The 18,626-nt window shown below is 35.2% G+C and overlaps 1 pseudogene; it reads left to right on the top strand.

Annotated features, from left to right (window-relative positions):
- The first annotated feature begins 16,452 nt into the window (after positions 1-16,452).
- On the top strand, positions 16,453-16,848 carry LOC124102703 (large ribosomal subunit protein eL32-like; annotated as a pseudogene).
- Positions 16,849-18,626: the final 1,778 nt, after the last annotated feature.

The raw sequence follows: 18,626 nt of genomic DNA, 5'->3' as shown, positions 1-18,626 counted from the left end.
TTTGCATGTATTATAGTCTATTTTCAGAATCTTGGAACTATTTTTATTGGTTGCAGAGCCACAAAATCTGTCATATTTACATATGTGTTCATATAGATGTATATGCGCATCACATACGTATAAGTAGTAGTGTTTTAACTAAGTGACATTCACAGTTTCCTATTTCACAATAACTCCAAATAGTTGAATGACAAAATTTAATATACTTCCATAGAATATTAAATGGATATAAAATTTAATTTATGTTTCTCTGCCATTTGAAATAAAATGTCATAAAAATATTTAAACAGCTGTGTTTTCCATAAAAATGCATCAGACATCTCCTAAACATATCCATGTAATATTACATGTAATATTTTGGAAAAAGTCACAGAAATAAAATTCCTCATATTCTCGGTGTTAATCTTTCTTTTAGTGAAAGATCTTCTTGTTCCTAAAGGTCAGGCTTTATTGGGGGAGTCTGTCTCTAGTGTATACCCTTGCCATTTGTTCCACAGTTTGGTGACTCATTCCAGTCATCTAATGTGGTGTTGGCAAATGAACACAATTACTCTTTTGAATATATCAGGCTTTTGTAGAGACTATTCTTTGTCTAATCTGTCACATTCTTGGAACCAAAGAAGATGCAGGTGTTTTCTGGGAACTGTGCCTTTAAGAGATTTATTTTTTTCTAGAAACTGAACTTTATTTCTTTTCAGTGACTTTTCTCACACAATAAGAATCACAAGTCCTCTTTTTACTTCCAAAATAAAAGTTTCATTTTTATGAGGTAGCACTAATTAAAAGTGTTTCATCTACATTGACATAACAGCTTATTTTTTTTCTAATTCCTAACTGTACATATCTCATCAAATTTCACAGCCTGGTTTCTCTTTCAAAAATCAAAACTTTTATAGAAACCTTATTTCAAGAAAATTAGCAGTGAAATTTTGGGGAGGATTTAGCAAACTAGCAGAAAGTTAATACCACCCTGCTTGGTGAATTCTTGGCAAAATAAGATAAGCATGAATTAGATATAGAAAACCTGTATACTTGCTCCATTTAATTATGCTAAATGAAAATATAATTTATGTTTCTTCCATATATAGAGAGATAGTGTATTTAAATAGCATATATTCATTCTCCAAATACTCCAAGATGGCTTCATCCCTGCTTGGGGTTTTAATTACAATTTACAGACTGATGACTTTAAATCTGTATCTGAAATATGAATTTCTGCCCTTGCTCTGTATTTACCTATCAGTATTACCACCATCCAACAGCTGTCTTAAGAAGTGTGTTACCATTCTCTCCCCTTACTCTCTCTCTCCCCCCACTTCCTCCCTCCCTCCTAGAATGTACTTTCTAAACCTCTCTCAAGTCTGTCAGCTCCTCTCCATCCCCTGATTTAAATCTCTGGCATTCCTGCTGGGATTGTTGCAACAGCTCCTTAACTGTATCCCTTACAGCATCTCCCTCCTCTGATCCATTTCCAAAGGTGGACAGAGTGATTTTTTATATTGTCTGCCTCCTACTTAAAACTCTACCATGTCTCCTCATGATTCTCAGTGCAAGCCTCCAAATTCCAACAAGGAAGAGCATTGCCTTCAATACTTGACATTTCCAACTTCTCTTTTTGATCACTCACACCATCCCCTCTCTAGATTCTTATCCTGCTGTCTCCAACTCATGGGGTCTTGTTCATGCTCCAATCTCTCACTGAAACACTTTACCACCTTTCCCTTGCCCTCTTTCCTCCTCCATTTCTGGTCTTGGACTCCTAACTCCTGTTTTTCTTTCAGTTCTTAGCTCAGACATTATTTTCTCTGGAAAGTTTCCTGGTTACAAAGATTAAGGTGTGTGGCTGTCCTATATCCTTCAATACCATCTCATACTTAATCTTATCATAGAACATTATGTTCCTTTATAGGATTGTATTATTATTTTCTATACACTTGTTTGTGTTATACGTAAGATACAAATGCATAGGAGTAAGGCTTGAATCTTCTTTATTGTTACTTCATCAGTAAATTCCTGGCATGGGACACATAATAAGTATTAGTTACATAAATGAATGAAAGGCATAGTTCAGAGATCAACATGACCTTTTAAAAATTTATAATCAATTGACAGGAATGAAACCCAAATTGTTTCATTTAAAGGATGGCACTCTAAGCCTGGGAAAATAGGAATGTATTTAGTCAGGATAATAGATTGCTTCTTTCTTCTTATGTAATCATAAAATATTAAAATTTAACAATTAATAATTGAGGCTGTGCTGCAGGGGCTCCCTGAGTAACTACAAGGACAAACTAGACTTTATTTATTTAGAGATTTGTAATTCTCAAGATGCTCTTATTTGGGAGAAAGAGAAGATAATTTGCCTTTGCCAGTTCTAAGTAGATAATGGCTAATAAATAGAAATTGATTAGCAATAGAGGAGGTTAAGGAAAGAGCCCACTCCCCACTCTTTAAGTTTACACACATAACTAGATCTTAAGACTTTCACTTACGCCCTAACTAACATAAGCTCATCTGTCATGTCTGGCCACCTCTGATCTATAAATAGGAAGAAACCAGAACATACCTCATTACTTCCAACCAGTGTCAGGATGGCATGCTAAGGACAGGAGCTGAAGCTGGAAAGGTTAAATATATGGAGGCTGGCCTTGATGGGAAAGGGTAAAACGTATTTTAAAATTTCAAGCATTACAATCTATTTATCTCATTAATACTGGGGAAAAATTTCACACACATCAGAAAATTAGAATTTTTTTTTTTTTTTTTTTTTTTTAGCATTCCCAAAGAAACATTTTGCCCTCTCTACCCCAGTACAAGTTACAGGATAAATATTTCTTAGATTGCAATGGAAATTTTCTTTCTTTCTTTTTCAAGAGTTTTAAAGTTTGTCGACTTAATCAGTTTGTTTTTTATTAGAGTAAATACTTTGGACTTGTCTATGTTAACAGTTCTTACACAAGTGTGTTCTGATTGATTGTGTTAACTGATGTTGAGTAATGGCTCTTAGCACACTGCATAGATAGAAAATGAAGAGAAAGGTTTTATCTTATCTGCAGCCCTATTTTCCATCAGCAATTTAATATATAACATAATCTTAAAGACAGTTCTTTTTAACCAGAATTTTCTTTCTTTATTTACTAATTCTTTATTTCACTAATAATTCTATCATTGTTTATCATCAGGCTCTGTATTTATGTCTGTATTTATGCAAATGTGTCAACTGCAGTAAAGCTTACTGTTTTTATCTTTAATTAAATGCTATGTCTAAGAATATTTAGGGGAAAACCCACTATTTTTAACTGAGTCCAGTTTTTATCATATATACAAAAAAGTTCACCTTTTTTTTAAAACTATACTTCTTATCAAAGTCGGTTCTTTGAAAAAGATACTAAATGGATGCCTAAAGTATTTAGCATAATTATTCACCATCTCACAGAATTTGGGACTAAGCATTTGAAGGTTAATTTCAGACTCTTTTCTTTATTTCAGTTGTTATATATTTTATAAAATAATGTTTTTAATAGCCTGTAATTACATAGTAAAGTTTCTATTTAAAAAAAAAACTCCCTGAAAAGTAAACATCTCCAATTAGTCTGTAGCATTCCAGAGGTTTTCCAGAATGATGGTTTTCCTTTTTGTACACAAACACAATAGTAAAGAAGTCAGGAATGTCAAAAAAATTTAACTGGGGTCACAGAGCTAAATTCCTGAGGATTCCATAGCTCAGTCTGTAGAGATAAGGACTCTGAACATTTAGGAGGTCACTGAATGGTTCAAGTTTAAATTCTGGGCCTCCTACCCAAATAACTAACTTGCAGCAGTCCCTGTCCTCTTTTATGACTAATTAGTTGCAAAGTAAGTAACTTCGCCCTGTAGTGAGACATCCTCTTACAGTAGAATATAGGTCAGCACTATACTATTTTTAGAGAAATCATGTGTCCTTAGAATCTACTTGTAAATTTTGCATATGTTAGAAAATCTGGTAAGCTTGAAGAGTTCCAAGTTCATTTCTGGTCACTCAGTCTACAGCATTAACTTAACACTATTGTATTTGTGTACAAACACACTAAAACTCACTAACCCTCCACCATGGACTAAAGAATAAATCTCTTTGCATAATGCATGATGACAGTGGAGTTGATGAAGGAACTGGCAGCTCATTCTTGGTGTCCAATAGACCTTTCACTTTGAATAATAGTGATCTACTGACCTAAATCTTTTATAAATGGATTGTATAAATTACTTGGTGATTAGTGGCTCTTACCTTTTTTTCTTGCTTTTCATTTTGAACAAAAGTTCTAAATGTACTGAAAAGTTACTGAACTGAAAAGTTACAATAGTACAATCATCTTTTACATTCTTACCTAAGATTCATTAGATTCTTAGCTTTTTATATATCTGTTTGCTTCTTAGTGATAGTTAGTACTAGTGTTTTTGCCAAATCGTTATTTTATATAACCAGATGTGATTATAAAGTTCAGAAATGTTTACATTAATAAATGACTGTTATCTAATATATAGTACACATTCAGATCTTGCCAATTATCAAAAAATTATTGTTCTTTGTAGCAATTTTTTTTAAAAATCTAGAATATACATATTATGAGTTTTTTAAAGAAAAAATATCCTACTTAAAATTTTAAAATGCAGATTATGTCATTGTGTTTAAAGATAGGTCATCTCACCTTCATGGTACCAATAAATAATACTAAAATTTTTAGAGGGAAAATGTAATCAAATTGTGCAGTGTCATTTATGTACCTAGAACTATCTAAATTTCTGAAGATTTTAGAAAGTTGTCAGGTTGAAGCAGATCAAAATCCAGGTTAACATTTGGCTGATAAATGTTACATCAGTTAGCATGTCCTGTAATAAACACCACCCTTAAACTTAATGACTTAAGACAGTTATTTCTTTAGCTAGCAATTGTGTGAGCGGGCCAGTTTTCCTGCTGGTCTTCCTCAGATCAGGCATGCAGCTTCAATCTGCTAGTCTGGGTGGCCAGGACTTAGTGAATCTAGGACAGTTGTATTCAAACATCTAGCAATTGAAGCTGACTGTTGATTAGTGCTGACCCCGAACAGGGAAAGCAGGGATGAATGGGCCACCTGGTCTCCATGAGGGCAGCCTAAACTTTTCACATGAGTGTCTCAGGCTTCCCACAAGCTGCAAGAAAGAGAAAGCCCTAGTGCTTTTTCAAGTCTCTTTCTGCATCACATTTGCTTATTGTTTCTTCGGCCAAATTGTATCAAATGTCCAAGTCCAAAGTCACTGTGGAAGGGTCTGTTCAAGGGCATGAACAAGGATACAAGGAGGAATGAACAAACAGGGGACGTTACTGCAACAGTCTACCCCAACAGTGCCAAATATGACTAGAATGAGCAATGTCTAGGGCTGGAAATATAGCTCAGTTGGTAGAGTATTTGCCTAGCATGCCCAAGGCCCTGGGTTCAATCCCCAGCACCACCAAAAATAAATAAATAAATAAGCGGTGTCATGAAATAAGTATTATTTTATAACTCAATCTTATTTTAAAAAAATCAAGCACTAAATGATATGGTATAGTCAAAATAGGCTGTAAGAATTGTGAGACAAAAACTACTATGGCTAAAATTTTTTATTCTCACCAGCACCAGGTAAAGACTGACAGAAATGCAGAAAACATATTATATGAAAATAAGGAATATAACAAATTTGAGACATTTTCTGTAGCAAATGATGGAGTTTTGAAACTATAGGTTCAACCTGTTTCAGCCCCCTTCCTCGTATATCATTTGAAAAGAGTGAAAGTATCTCTACATCTTTAGTACTTTAGAAGCAATGGCCTGGTTAGTTAAGTATTCTCTCTAAACATCCCATTATTGTCTCTGAACATTCTGTGGCTTGTTGGTATCAGTAAATCTGATCCCTAGAGTAGAGCAGTGTCTTCTCTGTGCCTGACCAGGGCACAGTACAGCCATGATCTGAACATCATATGCATGTTAATGAGGTTAGTGGTATATTTGTACATTATTTTTCCTTGTGATAGTACATAATCAGTTTATATTTATCCTATAAATTCCATTAGACTCCTCAGTAACTTTACAATGACATTCAAAGTCAGGTTATCTTCCAAATCAATTTGTCTTCAAATATGTGTACAAGTCATGCTCTGAAAACATTTAAATTTTAAAAATTTACTCTTATAAAAATTTAAGAGACTCATTCTAGACATGGACAAAATTTAAAAACTCTTTAGGGATATTTTTAAATCTGTACGAGTGACTTATTTTAGTATTAGCTATCATTCAGTCCTGAATGTGTGTGCAATCAAATGCCATATTCAGTATGAATTATGATTTTTTACTTGTATGATAAAAACTACTGAATGTGATAATAGAAAAACTCTAAAACCTATATCTCTGTTCTTAAACTCGAGCTTTAGAAAGCAAGGAATTTGGAGTCATGAGTTATAAATGCCCTGTAAACCCAGGCTTTTTCTGAACACCCATGCATATGACAATGTACTTACCAGTAAAAATAGCAGCACAATTAGTCCTGTAAGGCCGTTTAATGAACTAGAAAGCAGGGTGATGGCTTTCTAGCTTTTCATCTTACAAATAAGACAATGAACAAACATGGCAGTTGAAGAGCAGGTACAAATAAGGGACACAGCTCAGACAGGAAGATCATCTCTAGTCTCCCCCATTACTGATCTATACATTCTACATTGTAACACCTCTAGCATTATAATTATCTTTCAAAATATTTGCTAAATACTGAAAATCATCTCATCTCAATGACCATGTAAGTACAAAGAATTATTGCTTTACTAAATAAAATACACCTATTCTATAGTCTTATAGCAAAAAAAAATTAACATAAATTTCATGTTTGTATGTATCATCACAGACATTAAAATCTCATTCAGAAGAACTATCTCACTATCTTTTATATTTTGTTAAGTATAAAAACCTATGAGAGCAGCAAACTGAACCCAGGAAAAAGACTGTCCTGACTTTTGATAGTTGGATGTACTGTTTTTATGGTGGTGTGAAAGTAATGTGCATTCAGCGTAAACTGTACTCCAAATTTTTAAATTTCTGCCGCTCCCCCCCCCCCCACCGCCAGTGATAGTGATACCCACTCACAGTGCTGGGCAGCTGAGTGAGTCATGGCTCCCAGTCAGCCACACTATTGCAAAGATCAACAACGGGTACTCTACAATGCACTGTGTTGGTGAGTTATAATGTTCAGTAGGTGAAGTATAGATAGTAAATACATTTTGACTTAGATGTTTTTAATTTATAATGGGTTTATGGAGATAAACAAACATTTTAATTCAAGGTACTTCTGCATATAAAAATACAGCTAAAGTATGTACCTTTTACTAAGGGAAATGAAAACCTTTTATGACACGAAGATGGAGACAGGGTACCGCTAGAGGGCGGTAGCCCTCTCACTTGCCATAATTAATTTCACTTAAGCATAACTTCCTATACTTCAGGCTGTTTAATATTTCTTCCAGCTAATAGTTTTCATTTGCCCATCCTACAGTACATATCTGTTCTGTGCTTTCCAAGCTTTGAAATACCAGTAATTTAGAGGTATAATTACTGAGAGTGTGAGCTTGACAGAATATTTAGAATCTGTTTTGTTTTTATTATTTCAGTCAAATAATGGAGAAATAAGGTGACACTTGGGATTTGGTAATGAAATCATTTCTCACACCAAGTACTATGCTGACAAGTAAAATTAACTCTGTGGCCTGGCAAATGTTAGTTAAGGTTGCTTCTTCTCAAGGCACACTTTGCCCTTTATCCTAACAAACAGGCAGCTGCAGTGAGAGCCCCTTGACCCAAAATAGCTCTTCACCAGCCTGTCACGCCAATGAAATGTGTTAGGACAGTGGTTCCCAGCCTTTTCAAAGTGGGTCCTTTACAAGCAAAATTTCACAGACTCCTGTGTGATAATTCTTGAAATCTTAACAGCAATACATTAAACTGTGCGTGTAACTTCGGTAACACCTTTGAATGAATTAGTATTACATTAGCCATACTAGTATGTATTGGAAAAGTAGCAGTACATATATACAAAATAAATTAGTCAATAGTAAGGCTCAATGCAGGAGCTCATCACCTGAGGTCCTGCGGTAAACTCATGGTCTAACTCTTCTCCAAGGAGGGAATTACTCCACTTTTAAGATGGAAACATCTTATTTTCTGGTTAGATTTTTTAAAAACTTTCACAACATGGGAAATATACATGCATACATACACACATAATATATATGTATATTTATTTCTACATACAATTAAGAAAGGCCACAGTTCCCTGGCACTCATCAATTAGAACACCTGATACAAATTTAAATATAGCTGCTTACATATCATATTCCTGTGAAGATTTTCCATGGTTAAAGTTTTTGAAATAACGAGAGTTTGATCTCCCAAAGACGTCAATTCCAAATACAATTTGTCTGTATGACCTGAACGTCTTTCTTTGGTGTCCTACTAAGTATGTAATGTGCATTCTTAGCTCAAATTTCTTGCAAGTTTTGACATCATAGATGAAATATCTCCTGGCACTATTAAGAGAGTATCTGGCATCATGTAGCTCTGAAGAGAGAAGAGAGCCAAGATTCCACAGCTCATGTGAGCTGACAGTGAAACTCTACCATGTAATTCTGGGAAAAGTCAAATAATTGCATCTTTTACAAAAATAACTTACTGTACACTCTTCTCCTTTTTCTCACTGGAATTTATGAACCAAAGAACAAAAGTTTAAGTAAAATAATAACATATTCATTCTCTTATCAAGATAAAGCTCAAACTATAGTAAAGAGCATATACAGTAGTAACCTGAAAAAAAAAATTGTCAAAAGATAGCATTCAATTCCTATCAGATTATGAAATAATCATTTTATATGGGGAAAGTCAATTGATTTTACTTTTCTGTGCTTTAAAGTTATTTTACTATAAAATGGAAGTGGTTATTCTTTCTCTTGCCAAAATTCTTACCCTTGATAAAAATATAAGAAAGGTCTGAAGGTCACAGGATAACAGAGAGATAGAAAGAAGCTTGTGTCACCCATCCTTTTTAAGTACTGGGTCCTTGAACATCATAGCTCCACAACTTTTCACATATGATGGTAATCGGCAATTCTGGGTTTCTGGGTTAAATTTGCATTTGTTGGACCCTTGGCATCAAATTTTCTGGAGTTTGGGGTTTGTAGATTGAGAAATACTAATCTGGGCCAACCTTCATTTTCTGAGATCCAGAGAGAATAAGTAATTTATGCAAAATTATCAATTAACTTGGGCCAGCTAAAATATTACACTAAAAAGGCTAAACTACAAGCCTCTTCAAGGTTTATCTAATACAATTTTTACTATACAAAATTATAGATAAAAATACCTAAAATCATCAAGAGGATATTCCTCTGAATATTCAGAGAACTATATTATCAGGTAAATTTATCAGCTAAGGGCTGGGAACACTATGCTTTCTATCTGGAAACTCAGAAGGGTGCTCAGAAAACTTATAAATAGAATGGTTACAAATGGCTTGATGTCAGTCTTAAGGCATAAATAATGTTTAACAGGTGTCAAACCAAGGCCTGGTTCTGTTTGATATTTTCGCCAGTGACCTAGATAAGACACTGGTAACTATAGAGCCAAAATCTCTCAAAAGAATTTTACTTTGAAGGAAGCCTTCTAGTGTCTCCTGCCCATATCTTGCCACTCTTCTCTTTTCTCATAATCCAGTTTTGTTTCACTCTCATAGCTCAACTGGTGAACTATGGGAATGAGGACTTGTATTATTTAATTAATTGCCACTATGCTACCAGTCAGTAATATACAGGTCTTCTGAATATCTGAGAAACCATCCATTTTTGAAAATGAGTTTATTGAAAAGAATGCTATTTAGTGGATAGAGATAAGCATCTCTGTTTTCCTTGCCAACTAGACTATTTCCTCCAGCTGAGCAATAATTCCTTTATATTCATTAACATTTTTAAAAATTCTGGAAAACTTGAAATAACAGTATACTTCTTACTGTTATTTCTCTGAAATCTTTTCTATATGGTTTATCAAGCTGCCACTAGCAATTGAGCAACAAGAATTGATCCATACAAGAAATGAAGCATTTGTCATTTCTGATTATGTTGTGAATGTAAACATTATCACACATAAACTCAAATGCATTACCAGTTGTTATAATATTTGATAATCTTTCAAAAAATATATATATATATAGAGAGAGAGAGAGAGAGAGAATGTGAGGTAGCCTCCAAAAGCTCATGTGTAAGACAAATGTTCAGAGATGAAATGATTAGGTTATGATAGTGGCTTAATCCACTGATATGGATTAATTGGGTGATAACTGTAGGCAGGTGGGGTATGGTTGGAGGAGGTAGGTTACTAAAACCATGCCTTTGGGGAATCTATTTTGTCCCTGGTGAGTAAACAAAACAGATACCACAAATATTCTCTCTCTCTCTCTCTCTCTGCTTCCTATTGCCATGTCCTGAGCTGCTTTGTTCTGCCAGGCTCCTCCACCATGATATTCTGCCTCACGTGGGGTCTAAGGGTCAGAGCTAAAGGGTCAGTAGACCTTGGACTGAAACTCTGAAACTGTGAGCCAAAATAAACTTTCCTTCTCTGATTGTTCTTGTCAGGTCTTTGGTCACAGTGACAAAAAATATGACTAAAACATACATGTAATTCTTTTTTCTGTTCTCTCCTTTCTGATGAAGCTTAAAGAAAAAGAATATGTCAGCAGTTTCAGTTTTCTCAGAGATGGCTGGTCCTTCCATCAGGATCATGTAAATCTAAAAATTATTTTGGAAGTAACCAAAATGACTGCAGTGACATATGATGTAGAATTTTGTAAAGTGAAGTTTTAACCATTTGTAATCTGTTTTTATTGAATAGGGCACTCCTTTACTACTACCTCTTCTTCTTCTTCTTCTTCTTCTTCTTCTTCTTCTTCTTCAGTAAAAATGACACCAATTGGAAAGAAAATTCCATAAGGGTTTACAAATGAGGTTACTTAGAAACAGCCACAAGTATCTGACAGGTCAAGAAAGTAGACTGTCTCAGGCAGACTTTGCTGTTAAAAATACTCAGTGATGTATTTTTATAGACAAGCGAGGGAAAATGTCCATAAATAGCTCTAGGAAGTTTGGCCAAGAACTTAAGTTGCCAGTAAAAATACTAAATAAACCACCATTAGAAATATTTCAAATTTGGTTAATACTTTAAAAGACAAAAATAAGAAGAAACTGGATTATAGCTATACATAAATTTATAGATTTTTTTTCTATTTGCTATCTTCTGTAATTTTCTCATTGCTTTTTTAATATCATATGACTTTTTATTTCATTTTCATTCATCATCAGTTTAAATGTGTTATTTCTTTTTGCTGCTGAGTGTGGATTTTTTAACCTTATACCAGAAACTTTCCCTTCTGAATTTCAAATCATCACTCATAGTCACTTTCTTTTTAAGGAAAAACAATCTGAATGGATAGGCAGAGTTGGAAGGGGAAAACCCTTTCTGACAATACAAATTCATGTCAATACAGTGTCCTTCATCCTGATATAAGCTTCCTTGGATATTAAATATAGGCATTCAACCAAGAACTATGACTTGGCTGCTGAGGATACTAATCCTAACTCAGGTTCGTGAAGTTTCACAAATTTTTCCCTTGAGAACAGCCAATGCTGAGTTGGCACAATACCACAGACTCAGATCTCTGAAGAACACTCTGCCCAAGTCCATATAAGGAATATGGTACTTGGTTGTGGCAGTCGGAAAAGAATGCTCCGCTCTTCTGAAAGTGTCAGCCACCATGATGGAGAGATCCAGACTATGTAGCCTCTCTCTGACAGCCTTTTCCTGCACCAGTTTGAGAAGGAGAGCTAAGAAGAAAGGGAGATGCTAGTGGGCAACGTTTCAGAATGTTGGTCTGATTCATGGTACATTCTAACTGAATCAGATGATCTGATGTATGGTATCTTCTAACTTATTAAGAATGACAAATATGTACCTGTAAAGCCAATTAATTAGACAATTACTTAGCTGGTTATCAATTTATAAATTGAAAATCTTCCTAAATCAGACTTACATGTTTTAACTCCTTCCTTGGATGAGAGTCTATCAGCTTTTAATTTATGCCAGAGTTAGGGGATGAGGCAGGGAGCCCGAAGAGAGGGTCTGGAGGACAGAAGCAGGATCAGCGGTGCTCTTGAATTGTCTTTCCAGTCTTCTGGATTTGGGGAGGTTATCTCTATTTTTACTTTAGCCACAGGCAATATTCTCCCCTGTTGTAAAGTGTATATGTTTATCCCCCACTGATATAAGTTTTATTTTTATTTTTTAAATATAATTTTCAGTAGAGTTTTTTTGTTTTGTTTGTCTGTTTTTTGTTTTGTAATGGGAATTGACCCCAGAGGCAATTCCCAGCTCTGAGCCATATTCTCATCTCTTTTTATTTTTTATTTTGCTTAGGGCTTTGCTAAATTGCTGAGGCTGGCCTCAAATTTACAATCTGCTTGCCTCAGCCTTCTTAGCTGCTGGGATTACAGGCATGCAACATTGTACCCAGATTTTAATATTTTTAATATGGTAAACTTGTGAGTTCTCTCTTACATTCCAATTTTCTTTATACCTGTACTCTGACAGGTCTCTACTAGTTACTACAGTCGGGGTAATATTAGCAATTTTAGAGAATACATTAAGTTTTAACTAAAACCATCCTCAGAATTCTTTCACCAGATGATAGGAATCATTTCTTATGATACTGGGCCATTGAAATTTACAAAAGAGGTTAATTGTCAGCAAAAGCTTCCTTTTCCTGTTTTCCTCAGTTACTGCAGTTCCAAACTCTTGAGAATCTCACTGTAAACAAGAGTTTGCAAAGATTTTCATACCACGTTCCCTGAAACCTCTGAGCCTCATAAACATCTCTGGGATTATGTAGAGGTATGTAGAATGACCACAAATGGATTTAATTTGTTTTCCCCATTTCTTCTGTAGCTTAACTTAATAAGATTGAGGTTCAGGGACATGGAAAATTAGCTTCAGTTTCAGAAGGCCGTTTCATGACTCACTGACAAATATTTCAGGACACATTTGATAACTTAGAGTAGCTATGTTAGTCTTCAAAACAGAACAAGGAGAGGTTTCTGCTGAGCTTTTGGCAAAGCATATTCATCTTGTACAGATGACAAGAGGGAAAATAGTGAGGCTTTTCAGTGTTGCTCATGGGCTTTATGTTTGTCTTCAGCCAGTATATCAAAGGTAATAAAGCCCTTCGGAATTTTAATTTCCCAAACATTGTCACGCGTAAACTCAAATGCACTACCAGTTGATTATAAAATGGTTCTGTAGGGTGTGAATGAGGATGATTGCTGTGCATGCAGATAGTGTCCAGCATACAATACTGGGAACAGAGCCAAGAAATGTCATTTCCCTCACTTGGTACTTCCATAAAAAGTCTCCATCCCCAAACACTTTCCCCCATTCTGCTTTCTGAGTAATCTACCCACTCAAAATCTTTCCTGTTTACACTGTAAAAAGAATGGTATTTTAAAAATCCTTATCCCTTAGCAAATGTACCCAACATAGAGCCCTGCACATAGGGGCATGTAATAAATGTCATTTTGAAAATCTTTTAAATAGATGTCCCTTAATGAATTCACAAATTGTAAAATACAGTTGATTCTCCACTATAAAAGTACTACTATCAGAGACTGCTGGAACCCAAGAGAAAGATTCAAATTCTTAAGGATTTTATCTTAACACACAGCCACAGGATCAATATCACTGCTTCATAAAAGTTGGTCCTGATTTGGCAGAACCTTTAATTTCTCGTAGCTTGTGAAATCCATCCTCCCCTTGACCTAGATTACTGAACTTTGTAAAAGACATCATTAGGCCTAAGCAAAAGTTTGCTTCTGGAAACTGAATAAAACAATAAACATGCAGTAACACAGTAGGCGATGACCCACGGTCATTTCCCTTATACTAACAAGCTGTGTTCAACTAAGAGGCCCAGAAGGATCTTTAAATGATATAACCTACAAAGGGCCAACTAGTTAGTTTGTTTTACTTTCTTCCCTTTGTGGGAATTTTAGAAACCATCATTATCTTTTTATTTTTATTTTTTGGCACTGGGGATTGAACCCAGGGATACTCTTCTTCCACTGGAAAACATCCCCAGATTTTTTTAAATTTTTATTTTGAGGGATGGGGGTGTACAATGGTACAGTGCTTACCTAGCATTCATGAGGCACTGGATTTGATTCTCAGCGCTGCATATAAATAAATAAAATAAAGGTCCATTAACAAAAAATATTTTTAATTTTTTTTTTTGAGAAAAGGTCTTGTTGAATTCCTGAGGCTTGTCTGTAACTTGCAATCCTTCTGCCTCCATCTCCTGAGTCACTGGAATTACAGAGGTGTACCTCCATGCCTGGCTCATAATTTTTTTTAAGACCCCCTGTAGGTCTCCATAAATCAGGAATTATTTTGGATGTCTCTTTAGATGCATTGCATTGAAGCAGTTACTTTGATTTCACCTTCCCTTGACTGAAGAAACACTAGAAAGATATTCAAATAAATATGCTTGTCTTTTTTAAATTTTTTATTATCAGATGTAGTCCTAATTCTGCAAGATGTCACCGTGATTGAGTCAGACTGATGTGAAAAGTGTGAACTTTGCTCTATCAGTTTTAGTCTTTACCAAACTTACTGCTCTCTACCATCCCATTTGACAGTTATGTCATTGTCCTGCTATTACCTATTATAAAATTTCAGTCACTGTTGACAGGTCCTAGTTACATTTTGCCTTTTTTACCTTTGTGGCTACTGGGGCTTTCTGATTTTCTTCTTTACAGGCCTTTCTCTTGTTACTCACCAGCTCTTATTCAGAGCAGTCCCTTTCATTAGTGTGATTTATTACTTGAGTTTTATAATCTTTTGTTCTCCAACTCCTTTCCCCTTGAATCATCCTAAATGTTCTTTGTTGAACTGTAATATATAAGAAAACAACCATAATCATAAGGCATAATCAACAAAAAAATGTAAGTTACCATAACTGAACAACTTTTATAAGTAATGAACATCAATTAAGCTTTGTTCTTATTCTCTGACACATGATGTATCCAGGCCAGGGCATGGAAGGTGAGGCCTGGGTACTCAGTTCCCAGACCAGGCTGCTGGCCTAAGAGGGGTCGCATGAGGAAATCATCTCCAGTATCATACCAGAGATGGTTCACTTAGTAACACAGATCAGTGACTGTGCAGAGCCAGGATTCAGGGATTCAGCTGAAAGTCAATTCAAAGAAATGGGGGACAAATGCAAGCAGAGCAGGGCATGAAAACATGAGTCCAGGCTTCAGCAGAATCTAAGTGAGAAGGATAAAGCAGGAAAAGATGGCGTGAGTGTAAAGGAACAGGCCAGCTGCCTCCGTTAACATCCCTATGCTCCCTCACAGTTCCCATGAAACCTGTTCCACCACCACCCACTCACTCTGGACCCTCCTCAGCTCAAAGAATTTTGTTTTTCCTCTCCTGCTTCCTTCCTTTCTTCCTCTCCTTCCTCTTTATGTTGACCTGCCAAGTTATCTATTGTTTTTTCTTCTTTCTTTTTCTTTTTCTTTCTTTCTTTTTTTTTTTTTTTGGCTTGGTTAGGTGGTTGATTTTGATTTGTTTCATTAACTTTCAGATTGCTTTACACATTCTCTCAACTTTGCATGAGCAAAACTCCAAATCTATATTTGCAAATCCGTAGCTCTTCTTAGATGGAGAGGAGAAGGGAAGGCTGGGATGCCTGGTTTCCATATAGGGGATTCTTGTTCACATTGTACTATCACACAACCATTCTCTAATAATTGTTTTTCAAATCCTATATATTCATTTGTTTCCTCAGTTAGGCTGAAAATTGTTTGAGCAAATAAGATACTCATTTTATTCTTCTTATTTTCTCTGTATTCTTTTCATTAGAGACTAATAATCATACAAAAATGCTTATTTACGTCTATATTATATTTGTATTATGAATGTGTCTGTCAAAATGTTTTGGGAGAATTTTATTATATGTGCTATTGTATATTTGGCAGAAAAAAACTGTTGAATAAAATGAAAAATGATGAGCTTCTTATGAAACTTAAAAGTCAAGTGTAAAAGAAGAACACATGAAGTGATGATTTTTTTTTTAATTTATTTCAGTGAACTTTGCGTAATATAATGTATTATTGGGCAGTCTATGCTGTGTACTAATAGTGCTTTACATGTAATGTCTCATTTCCTCTTCACAATATTTATAGTATTATGAAGCAGGAACTGTTATTATCCATATCTTATTAACCAAGAATTAGTGGAGGTATCTCTTGCTTGAAGAGTTTTAACTGTTGGCCATCTGCAGTTCTATGGTGTCTGTCTGATCCCATCACCTCTTGGCATTATGGCTGCCCTCAGACCTCTCATGAAGCCCAAGATCATCAACAAGAAGACCAAGAAATTTATCTTGCACCATGCCAAAAGTCAGCATAACTGGTGGAAACCCAGAAGTATTGACCACAGAGTTGGGAAAAGACAGAGACGAGATCTTGATGCCCAGTGTTGGTTATGGAAGCAAGAAAGCAAAGCACATGTCTGTCCAGTGGCTTCCATAAGTTCCTGATTCACAGCAGCAAAGAGGTAGAAGTGCTGCTGATGTGCAGCGAATCTTACTTGTACTGAGATTGCTCACGATGTTTCCTTCAAGAACCAGAGAGCCATGGTGGAAAGAGCAACCCAGCTGACCGTTGAAGTCACCAATCCCAAAGGAAGACTGCACAGGGAGGAAAATGAATATTAGCTTATGCTTAAATAAAACCATAAAATCTGAAAACTAAAAGAAGAAATCAGAAAGCACGTAGTAATCACTTGCCCACGGTCATCTAGGCACTAAGATATGGAAACAGCTTTCAGATATAGGCAGTTAAACACCTTAGCCCATGTTGAAATGTCCCTACCATGCTCCTGTTTCAATACAGAGGATACCTAAGGGGAGAAAGTGGGACCATTGATTTCAGGCATCATAGTTTTAATAATTAGTTTTGTGTGTCAACCCAACTGGGCCATATACTTGGTCAAACATTACTTTTGGAATTTCTGTGAGGGTGTTTTGGATGAGATTAACATTTATGTTGCTGAATTGAGTAGAGCAGTTTGCCTCCTTAATGTGGATGGACCTCACCCAACCAGTTGAAGGCCCAGATGGAGCAAAAAGGCCAACCTTTCCCCTAGTAAGAGAATTCCATTTGCTTGACTGTCTTCAGAGTGAAACATCAGCTCTGCCTGGATCACCAGTCTGCCAGCCTCTGTACTGGAATTACACCATCAGCTTTCCAGGTTCCAAGGCTTCAGAGTCAACCTGGAAGTATACCGTCAACACTCTGCATCTCCAGCTTCCCATCTCGCTTTGCAGATCTTGAGACTTGCCAGCCTCCATAATCTTGTAAGTCAATTCCTTATAATAAATCTCTTTCTGAATGTATGTATATGTATATCCAAGTGGCTCTGTTTCTCTGGAGAACCCTGACTAATACTTCTTCTATGTATGCCATGGAGAACAGAGGTTCTTTCTTGACATCCTTCAATTTTCTCATGAGGAGATTGAGGAGACTGCCACATCATCCCCTTCAAATATAAAGGCACTATTTGCATTACATTATTCTATAACTTACCATCCTGAGATAAAGTTCTTAGATGTTTATAAAAAATTTTTTCTAGTGATCAACTTAAATACTTAGTAGCTCAGCAATTAGAGTTCATATCTCAGTTTAGTTGTGTGATAAACACTTTAGAAATACAATTTTAATACAGTTCTGTAACCTGTGCAAGTCTACTAAAATGTGGAAATAGTTGAGGATTTTTAGCTATCAGTTTCATACTATTGTCTTCTCTATTCTCTGACAAGATTAAATGGGCCATTGGGAACTTTAGTAATTCTCTGCATTTAGTCCATCTTAGATGACAAAGTTCTCATTTTCACTATCAACTATATTCTTCCTCTATAATACTTAATCTATTTGTCTGTAATATGATTTTGTATTTAGTCTCAAGTGGGAATACTGCATTCAGTTTTTGCTCCTTAAGCAAGTCTCAACTATTCCCACATACTTTGCAGTTTTTACTTGTGGGTTTGATTGCCACATGAGCTTTTGTACTTGATTTTCAATTTGGAAATCTTACACTTGGGAGGTATTTATTCATGTAGTTAATTGATCAAATATATAATCTCACATTAAAATAGCATCTCCAGTTTCATCAACCTGTGATTTAGTTCCTTAAATAGTTATTTTAAGAAATTCCTTCTATTGATATGCAAGTTTTGACATGGAACTTGTTCTTTCATAATTAATGTTGCAAAGTGTAGATTACATAAAAATCTAGTTATTTCCTTTACTTTATGGCCTCTTAAAAATTAGCATTTGAAGTGTGGAATATGATATGTCAAGAAATTTGTAATGTTTTGAACAACCCACAATAAAAAATTAAAAATAAAAAAAAAAAATTAGCATTTGGTGCATGAAGACTAGATAAATATCAATTAAAAAAAAAAGCAACACTCCTCAGGAATATAAAATAATG

Source organism: Marmota monax, unplaced genomic scaffold (assembly GCF_021218885.2).
Source record: "Marmota monax isolate L192 unplaced genomic scaffold, Marmota_monax_Labrador192_F-V1.1 WCK01_AAM20220418_F8-fsc00002, whole genome shotgun sequence".
NCBI lineage: Eukaryota > Metazoa > Chordata > Mammalia > Rodentia > Sciuridae > Marmota > Marmota monax.
Note: the sequence above shows the minus strand (reverse complement) of the source record. Positions and strands in the feature narration are given on the sequence as shown.